The following is a 10,376-nucleotide window of genomic DNA, read 5'->3' as shown; positions in this document are numbered from 1 at the left end:
CCCAAACAGGCCCTCAATGAGGCAGTAGCTCTTCCCAGCAGTGTAGCTGCTGCTGCTGCCACAGCCAACTCATGGTCAATCCTGCCTTCTGGGGCTGCTGTGTCTTAGAGCAGAAACGTTGGATGTGTGCATATTATGAAGTTTCTTATGTAACCACAACTTGTCAGTTACCACAAAGATAGGAGGCAACAGCCAATCCTGCCAAGGAATAAAGGTAGGTGACATAGTAGTTTATAAAAGATGGTTTGTGTTCAGAACTCAAAGTCTCTTATCCACTTATGGAGAGAGTCCATATCCTCCTATTCTCCTTGTAGTTTGCCTGTGTTTTTTCAATAAGTAATAGTGATTATTTTGTTTCTGAGAGGACTCCATCATTGTCTAGGCACCAATACTCATTCTTGACAGTGGGAATCAAGAAGCATGGAACAACCCCCTCCAGAGAGCCCTAGGTATCAGGAGTGCCACTACCTACAAAGCTGCTAACTCTCAAGCTGTGAAGGGAAATAACAAACCTCAGCTGCCAGGCTTTCGGCTGTGCACAAGAAACCCTGAGCAATCAGCACACTTTTTCAGATTGATTCTTTTGATGTTTTCTTTCTGAAGTCAGGAAGTACCTTGCCAATAATAGATGAGCTTTTAAAGATCTTCTCATATTGGACAATTCTGTTGGTTAACAATACTCTTATATTTCAACACCAAAAATGTTGGTGGTCTACTTATTCTCAAACACAACATCTCTAACTCAGCCTTTAGATCAAGGGTCTTAAGCACTTTAAAGACTCATAACAGACAGAATTCTATGGAAAGAATTGTCACTACAATGGAAGAAAATCCCAATAGACTAAACATCATGAAAATCTAAAAGAGCACCATTGAAGATGCCATCATTGTTATAGAAAAAGCCATAAAGGTCATCAAGTCACAAACAGGAAATTCCTGCTGGACAAAACTGTGTCCAGATTTTGTGCATGACTTCACAGAATTCATGACAGAGCCATAATCAAATAAATTATCTAAAAAAGGTGGATATGGCAAAACAAAAAAAGTGTGGGGGATAAAGGTCTTTAATAAATAAATTATGGAGAAATTCAAGAACTAATAGGCACCCCACAAGAAAAAAAAGTAACAGAAAAATGGCTTGATGGAGATGAGTACTTCAGAATTTTGATTAGCCAATAAGGAAAAAGACATAGAAGATGCAATCCTAGAAAACAAGCTGACATTAAACAGTCTGGCAGAAGAGCTCATCTTATCCGATACTTTTGACTTCTTTTATGACATCGACCCTTCAGGGATACAGGCACTAAAACTAAATCAAACCATTGGAGAAGGATTGTTACTGTACAGAAACATTTTTAGTGAAAGGAAAAAGTAAAACTGTTAGATAGAAATTATGAAGTATTTCCTTCAAGTTGCACCAACTGTGCTCGCCTCTCTTGCCTCCCTTTCCACCTGCTCCATCTCTTCCACCCCTGCAACCCTTGCACCAGCAAAACCAACTTCTCTATCTGCACTTTCTCAGACTTCTTAATGTGAACATGATAAGAGCAAAGACCTTGGTGATGTGCCACTTCTTATTCAATAGTAAATGTATCTGTTCTTCCTTATGTTTTATTTATTTATTAATTTTAATTTTTAATAGAAGCAATTTTAAGAGAAGCAACTTTTCTTTCTTTTCTTTTCTTTCTTTTCTTTTTTTTTTTTTTAGAAGACAGAGGCTCATTCTGTCACCTAAATAGAGTGCCCTGGTGTCCTAGGTCACAACAAGCACTCACTACAACATTCAGCTATTTCTAGAGATGGGGTCTTGTTCTTGCTTAGGTTGGTCTTGAACTCCTGAGCTCAAGCGTTCTGCCTCGACCTACCAGAGTGCTAGGACTACAGGTGTGAGCCATCGTGCCTGGACCTACAATTTTTTTTTTTGTTTGTTTGTTTGTTTGAGACAGAGTCTCACTCTGTTATCCTGGGTAGAGTGCTATGGTATTAGCACATAGCTTCTCAAGAGGAGTATTTCAAAGATGACCATAGTCATATTCAGCAATAAGGTAAGAATCACTTTTTCTAGGATGACTTCATTGACTTAATTATCACATCACTTTTATTAAGTCATATACACATAGATCATGAATACGTTTATGCATATTTGGAGTACAATGCATTTTTTTATACAATTTGGAGTGTTTACATCAAACTAATTAATATAGGATTCATATCATTTACTTATTGTGTTAAGACATTTATGTTCTATACTTGATAAATTTGACTTGTACCCTTGCAATATGCTCCATAGGTATCACACCACTTATATGAAAAAAGGTTAAAACACTTAATGTATAAAGTCACACATATCAATAAGAAAATGATATAAATTAGTAGCAAATTTGCAAATGGAATAGCAATTCCTCACAGAAATGCATAAATTCATTTATTGAAATTGTTTGCTTTCATTTTTGGTAACTAGCTTCTTTCAAAATTTGCTCACAGCAGTATAAATCTGGCCTTACAGTTTACTTCTTATTATCTTAGGTAAATATGTATGTCCATTAGTTCCACTTATGGAAATTTATTTTAAAGAAATAATAGATAAGTTGGCAAGGATGTTCATAAAATGATAAAATGAATAATATTTCTTGAGCTTATCATATATAAATTATCTGATTTAATCAGAAAAATCTATGATTTTTATCTATTATTATCCTACATTTATTGAAGAATAGGTGATAAAAATAAAAGAAAAGAATGATAGAAGTTAAGTAACTTTCTCAATATTACACTAGTTGTGATATTAAAATTAAGCCATCTATCTCCTGAGCAGATCTTCATGACCAGGTAATTTTAGTGCATAGAATGAGTTGATACACATCCTCCGTTCCACCAGAATCTGAAAAGTAGACATACAGATCTCACAGTCTGCCTTTAAACCAGGATTCCTGATGTAATCCAACTTTACCTATGAAATTACACTCCCAAGACATTTGGAAAACAGGAGTGATTTAGAAGCCATCAATCAGCTTCTTCAATGTTCTGCCAGAACATAAAATGTATGAGTGCTGGGTTTCTTCAGAGGCAAGCCCCATGACCTCTACTTTTTAAGTGCAAATTTTATAGTGTGGCAAATCTCCAGATCCACAATTCCTATGTCAGCAGCTTCCAGATACCTGGACTACAGCTTGAATTTTCCTAAAACCAATAAATGGAAAGACAGCAGCATCTTCCTCATTGTGTAGATGACTGTTAAAGTGTTCTATTTCTGGGACCAAAAGTTTCAGTGGCAGCTGCTTCGTGATCTATTCATCACCAGTAAGGCATTCTCCCTTGGGAATAAAGAACTACAAGAACTACTTCTTCATAGCCTTCCAGATTGGGACAAATATAACCAACTATTCTCCTATTGGGACTCTTCCCTGGTATTTTCTGGAAAGCGTTTGTGCAGTTTCAGAATTCAGTCCTGCAACCATGCTAACAATTTTGAGAATAGCCTAGAGTTTTCTCTTTTCAGAAATTATTCCCTGGGTATAACTGTCCTAGGATATAGATTATTTAATAATTTTAAACAATTTATATTCATTGAACGGAATATACAGATATAAAATGTCTGTACAATGAAATATAATGTAGTAATTTAAATGAAAATTTGTGTGTGTATTAATCCATTGATGTGAAAATATATTTATAATGTAGAATTGAGTTAAAGAAATCAAGCTATAAAGTAGTAGCTGTGTATGTGTGTAGGTTTGGAAAAGTATGGCAGGATACACAATCAAACATGAGTAATTCTCTTTCAGTATTACTATGCTGGGAGGTAATTCTCACTTCCGTTTTAGAGTTTTTTATATTGTAAGACTTTTTTAATGAGTACAAGTGCTTTAATAATGACAAAAAATGAAAGCTATTTTCATTTTTGATGGAAAAAAATCCTCCCAAAAGACACCACCATTATCTGATCTTAGATGTGTAGAATAGCTTGCTATTCTTCTTTGATTATCTCCAATTTTCTTTTATATATAATTTTATATTAGTTTAATTGTACAAGCCCCATTCAATTCTTTTGGAAGCATATAAAGTTTAAAAGTTAGGATTAAAAATGAATCTCATTATACACTTATTTGCAAACTCTGTCTTCACATGCGGTTTCTACTTGTCTCAATATATTCACTCTGCATGGCAATCTTGCCACAGCATTCTACATACATTAAATGTAGAATGTCTTTTTACTTAATTGCACAATTATGTGTTCTTGGTATTATTGTCAGAGTTAGGAGTTTATGAATCTTCAATATTCCCTTCTTTAATTTTTTCAGTTATATAATAGAATTCTTTTTTCCATCTTTTAACCTACACAGTAAGTGTTGAAAAATAAATGCAAAAGAACCAAGTCTTACCCGGACAGGGATAAGGGGAAGTTGCTACCTCTTGACCTTTGAAAATTTCAAGGTGTGATTGGAAGTGTTGCTGAACATCAAAATCATGGCTTTAAATAGAGGGATAAGTTGTTTCTAAAGACTGCAGTTATTGATAGTATAAAAAGACAATGGCGTTCACCTTTTGCACACATCCCTTTCTGTGTGTACTACCAAGAGAGCCAAAATATGTGGATTCTTCTAAAAGCTAATAGTAAAAAAATCAATGGGTAGCTAAATACTTTCAACTCTATCTCTGCCATGTATATACTTCAACCTTGAAGAAAATGTCACCAATTTCAAATTTGTGATTTGGTCCTCGTTCTCCTAGATTGTATTCAGTAATATTAACTATCCTTTTCACTTTTCATTATGATAAAAACCCTAAATCACTCTTTTAGCTTAGTCATCTAAAATTGTAAAAATATCTTTTCCATGATATTACCATAAATAGTTATGATCATTAGCTGTTTAAGATATTTATTCTCCCAGAAAAAAACTTTCTTAGGTTTTTGAGCAACTTATCTCTATTTCAGATACTGATTCCATGCTCTTGAAGCTTTTTAAAGGATAGCATTTAGAAACTTTAACCAGATTTTCCTTGTTTATACCCATCAGTGGTCTGTACACTCCTTATGCATCTTTATAGTTCTCATTTTTTAACTTGGTTCCCAACCAGTAGTTTCTGAAGGTACATCTGCATTTTAAAAGATTGTTTTAACTCAAGAAAATGGATTTTATATATAATTTGAAATACTTTCATCAAACTTGTTAACATAGCCTTCACCACATTTTCTTAGTTATTGTGTTAAGATGTTTATATTCTACATTTAGTATAAAACCAGCACGTTGTATCCCATAATTGCATTAATGTACACAGCTGTGATTTAATAAAAATAAAAGAAGAAGAAAAAAAGCAAATGGAATGTCTCTTATATTCTTATGGTGGCTAATGGTAAAATATTAGAAGAAAACGGAATAGATAAAAATAGAGATTCTTTGAATCAAGGGTCTACTTAATATCTCCTGAATCCCATTACTATGTAAAAACGGTGAAAGTCTGGCTCTGCTGTAGGTTAAGTGGGATCTTTTAGTTAACATAATTTGTATGTCATTCAAGAAGATCAAACAAGCATCAGATAATGATGAGAAAATAGGGGATATTCACAGGTAGGCAAAATCAGAGGAGGTCCAATCCTTTCCCCATTGTTTTTGTCTCCTATATCTTGGATCTATTTCATAGTGTTTCAAGCCATCTGAGACTGTCTTTAATGACTTTAACTCACACCATTTAGAAGTTAGTTCAGCAGGGGCAGCACCTGTGGCTCAAAGGGGTAGGGCCCCTATCCCATATACCAGAGGTGGCAGGTTCAAACCTGACCCTGGCCAAAAAAATGCAAAAAAAAAAAGAAGAAGAAGAAGAATTTAGTATAGCAGATACTTCAATCCCCTATTTTACAGTGTCTCGTTTTCCTTCTCTTTAATCAAAACACAACCAATATTTCTAAAAATGAGGAAAAATGTGCACATATCCACACACTTCAATAGGAATAGAACCCCTGTAAATTGACCACTCAAGGGACTGTAACAAACTGGTCAACATTTGGAGATGGTCAACATAAGGATCATTGCCTACTCTACTGTTACACACTTGTCATGCATGCAAAATTAGGTCAACTTAAGGAGATGGTCAATGTAGGGAGGTAGTCAGCTATGGAGGTTCTATTGTATATATATTTTTTCCTTGCAAAAAGGGAAATATGGTAAATGTAAACAAAATTACTGGGTGGAACTTCCATAGTTTTTTTTTTTTTTTTTTTTTTTTTGCTATTTCTCCCTTCTTAATTGACCTCAAATGCAAGTCTAGATAGCTATAGACCCAAGAATTGTTTTGGACCACAAGATGACCTTTCATATAAAAAAAATCCACACAGAGAATTTTAGAACAGGAAGATTAGAAATTTTTCCTTAAGCTTTTTTCTTTTCTTTTGTAGTCATCTCAGTTACAGCCAAACAGAGCTTAAAACTGTGTAATAAGAGCTGCTCTAGAGGCTGAGGCAGGAAAATCGTGTAAGCCCAAGAGTTAGAGGTTGCTGTGAGCTGTGTGACGTCATGGCACTCTACCGGAGGGCGGTACCGTGAGACTCTGTCTCAAAAAAAAAAAAAAAAGAGCTGTTCTATTTTCTTTTTTTTACAGACAGAGTCTCACTTTGTTGCCCTCTGTAGAGTGCTGTGGTGTCACACAGCTCACAGCAACCTCCAGCTCCTGGGCTTAAGGGATTCTCTTGCCTCAGCCTACTGAGTAGCTGGGACTACAGGTGCCCCCCACAATGCCCAGCATTTCTCTCTTTTTTTTTTTTTTTTTTTTTTTGCAGTTTGGCCAGGGCTGGGTTTGAATCCACCACCCTCGGTATATGGGGCCGGCGCCCTACCCACGGAACCGCAGGCACCGCCCTCTTCTATTTTCTTTGTTTATCCTTATTAAAAGTTGACTTTAGCTGGTACCTATCATTTTCATTTTAATGGTATTCTATATTTGAATTTCTAAACATTTTCTCTATTTTTCTCATTTTATTTTTATACTTCATTTATTCGATTTTTCCCTACCATTATCCAACTTTGTGATTATTTGTGAATCATATCTGAGTTTTCAAATGCCTCCACTGATGGGTAATGAGAGTGGTAATGTGTCAAACTATTCTGGTAAAATAAAATGTGTGCTTATTGTATGGTGCCATTCATTTAAACTTTGCGTTAAAGAATAATGATAATCTATGTTGTTGAACTTTACTTTCTATTTCTTCCTCTCGCGTAAAGTAGACATTTCCATTTCTACAGAGATATTTATCCAAAGGCTTCAAAATATAGAGCAAATTTTAAGTAAAATAACATTGAAAAGCTTAGCTTACCAACTTATTAATCGATGGATGGAATTGTAAAAAGATTTGTCCCAAGTTATAAAACACAGACTCAGCTCCTGACTTTATCCTAATATATAGGCAACAGTGAAGTTCACAATTCCACATTCTGTCAGAACACTAAAAGCTGTGTTGCCAACAGTCACTTCCTCACTAGTATTAACCCATCATTTTGAAAACCACTTTGGTAAGCAGATATCTTGAGTATTGAAGAAGGTACCAAAAAAGCATGCCTAAATTTTTGTTGTAGCTTTTAAAAATTCCATTGCAAAACAGTTACTGAAACTTAAAAACATAAAACCTGCTTATATAGGAATTTTCTTAGGGGAATAGGAGAATTAAATTGTGTTTTCCATTTAGATCACTCAGATAAATACTTGTTATCTGTGTTCCTTTTCAGGAAAGGCCATAGAAAAACAGTATTGTAGCTATCTGATAAATCATCCTAATCTTTTAGCAAGTGCCCTTTCCAAATCTTAGTAAGATTATTTACATGCCAAATCCATTTATGTGGTGGTTAAATAAACTTGAAGACATTAAGTAGAGACAAGAATGTCTCAACAAACTGTCTATATATACACCAAAAACAGATATTCTCTATATACTCAGAACAGAAGTTTCTATACTGAAATATTTTAAGGGTTCATCAAAGAGATGAGGCTATTTTCTTATTTTAATTGACATTATTTAAATTACCTCAATCTGATTGTATTTTGTTTTTCATTCAGTTTGCTATGTTTAACAAACATGAAGTAAAATAATTTCCAGTATTGCCTCCCATGTATAGCCTGCTAGCAAAAACACTTGGTTGATCCATTGAAGAAGATACCAAAAAGAAAGCTTACAGACTTTTACCTAAGTACCTGCAACAATATGGCAGAATAGGCTGGATATACAACCTGAAATTTCTCATTCTTTGATTTTACATAGGCCTTAATATAATTTTTTCTCTTTTCTAAATGTCTCAATCAAAGTTATGGACACCAAGGGTCCTTTAATGGTGTGACTATGAATAGCAAAGGTTGTCATTTACCTGATGTCATTCATACATTTCTAATGGTATCTCGTAGATTTAGACACAGTAGTACAAAATTGTACCTCCATAAACTACTTATTTGAGAAAGGGGTAAATGCTACCATTAGTAGCTAATATTGCAAGTTCTAGATACTTTTCTTAACATCCTTTCATTCAGTCTTTCAAAACGCGAATTTTGAATATGTTTTATTTACTAAACACTATTCAAGATTTGGAGGATACACACATAAAAGATGTCTCTAAATTCAACATTTTAGGATCTCTTTCCATCACTTCTCGGCCTTTTGGCTAAGATCAAGTGTAGGAAGCTCTTTCCAGCTTAAAATTTCTATCAACATACCATAATTTTTCTATGCCAAGTATTAGCTTCACCTCCTTTTTTATAAGAAATGTTTTTTTCTAGCACAGGCAATAAATAATTTTCAACATGCAGAAAAATGGTAATAAGAGTAAAATGAGGGCAGTGCCTGTGGCTCAAGGAATAGGGCGCCGGTCCCATATGCCAGAGGTGGCGGGTTCAAACCCAGCCCCGGCAAAAAAAAAGAGTAAAATGAACACTCACATGGTCTTTATCTAGATGTACCAATTATCAATGTTTTCCTTTTCCTGTTTCTATATGTATTTATGTTATGCATAGTTTTCCTGAAGCTTTTGAGATTAAGGAGCATGTATCATGGCCCTTTGCCTCATTTTGGTGTTTACATGCTTAGATGAAGATACTCTCTTACACAAATACAAATGTAGACTTAATTAAATTTAAACATGATACGTTTTCATAGTATACATCCCTATTCCAATTTTTCGTTGACACACTAGTGCCTTTATTGTACTTTTCCCTTCCAGTACAGAAACCAGTCTAAGATCCCATATTGCATTGAGTTGTCATGTCTTTTAATCTACTTTAATCTGTAAGAGTCCCTTAGCATTCCCGTCCTGTGCCTTTTATGAAATAGTTTCAAATCTTTCAGACTATTGTGAATAAGGTGATACATATTTTTGGTTTTAATAAAATGCTCTGCATTTTGAGTTTGTCAGATGCTTCCTTGTGGACTCAGGTTCTGTGTTCTTAGCTGCAAAACTACATGTGATATTGAGTCCTTCTGGAAGTTCTGCATAGGAAAGCACTACTCTATCTGCCCTCCCCTACCCCTTTTAAATAATTTTTTATTTTGGAATAATCCTACGTATACAGAAAAGATCACAGACAGTTCCCGTATACTCTTCTCCCAGAACTAAGGCATTTGCATAGTTTAATTAAATAAACTGCAGACTTCATTTGTATTGCCCTAGGTTTTCCACGAATGGCTTTTTCTGTTTTGGAAGCCAATCCAGGATAGCATGTGGCATTTAGTAGCCTCATCTCTTTAATCCACACTGATTCATGTCAGTTTCTCAGTCTTTGCTTGTTTTCATGACTTGGACAGTTTTGTGGAGTGCTACTCAGTTATGCTGTAAAACATACCTTAATTTGCATTTTTCTCATGAGGTTTGCGTTTCAGATTTTATGTTAATTTTAATGAGTCAAAATACCTAGATGAGGTCATAGGAAGACACTTTAAAACCGTGAAAATATTCTGTTTCTTATAAAAACCTTCTTTCCCAAATTGAGGACTCATTGCTGATTCTTGATTGAACCAGTCCTTAAAATGATGGCTGGAAAACCAGACTTCCAGTTCCACCATCTCCTCCAAATTTACCAGTCGGTACCTGGTATTCTATTGTAAAGAGCCCTTCCTCTTCTTCTATTTCTTTATCTATTTATTATACTTTTAAATGAATGCATTTCTATATTATGAATGGCTGTATTTTTCTTTCTTTATTTTTTTATTATTAAATCATAGGTGTATACATTAATGCAATCATGGGGCACCATACACTGGTTTTATATAACATTTGACATATTTTCATCACACTGGTTAGCATAGCCTTCCTGACATTTTCTTAGTTATTGCGTTAAGACATTTATATTCTACATTTAGTAAGTTTCACATGTACCCTTGTAAGATGCACCGTAGGTGTAGT

General features: G+C 34.5%; 1 pseudogene; it reads left to right on the top strand.

Moving 5' to 3' along the window:
* Positions 1-8,622: 8,622 nt before the first annotated feature.
* LOC128566280 (uncharacterized) lies at positions 8,623-8,785 on the top strand (annotated as a pseudogene).
* Positions 8,786-10,376: the final 1,591 nt, after the last annotated feature.

Source organism: Nycticebus coucang, chromosome 14 (assembly GCF_027406575.1).
Source record: "Nycticebus coucang isolate mNycCou1 chromosome 14, mNycCou1.pri, whole genome shotgun sequence".
Lineage (NCBI taxonomy): Eukaryota > Metazoa > Chordata > Mammalia > Primates > Lorisidae > Nycticebus > Nycticebus coucang.
This window is presented reverse-complemented; position numbering and strand designations above follow the sequence as displayed.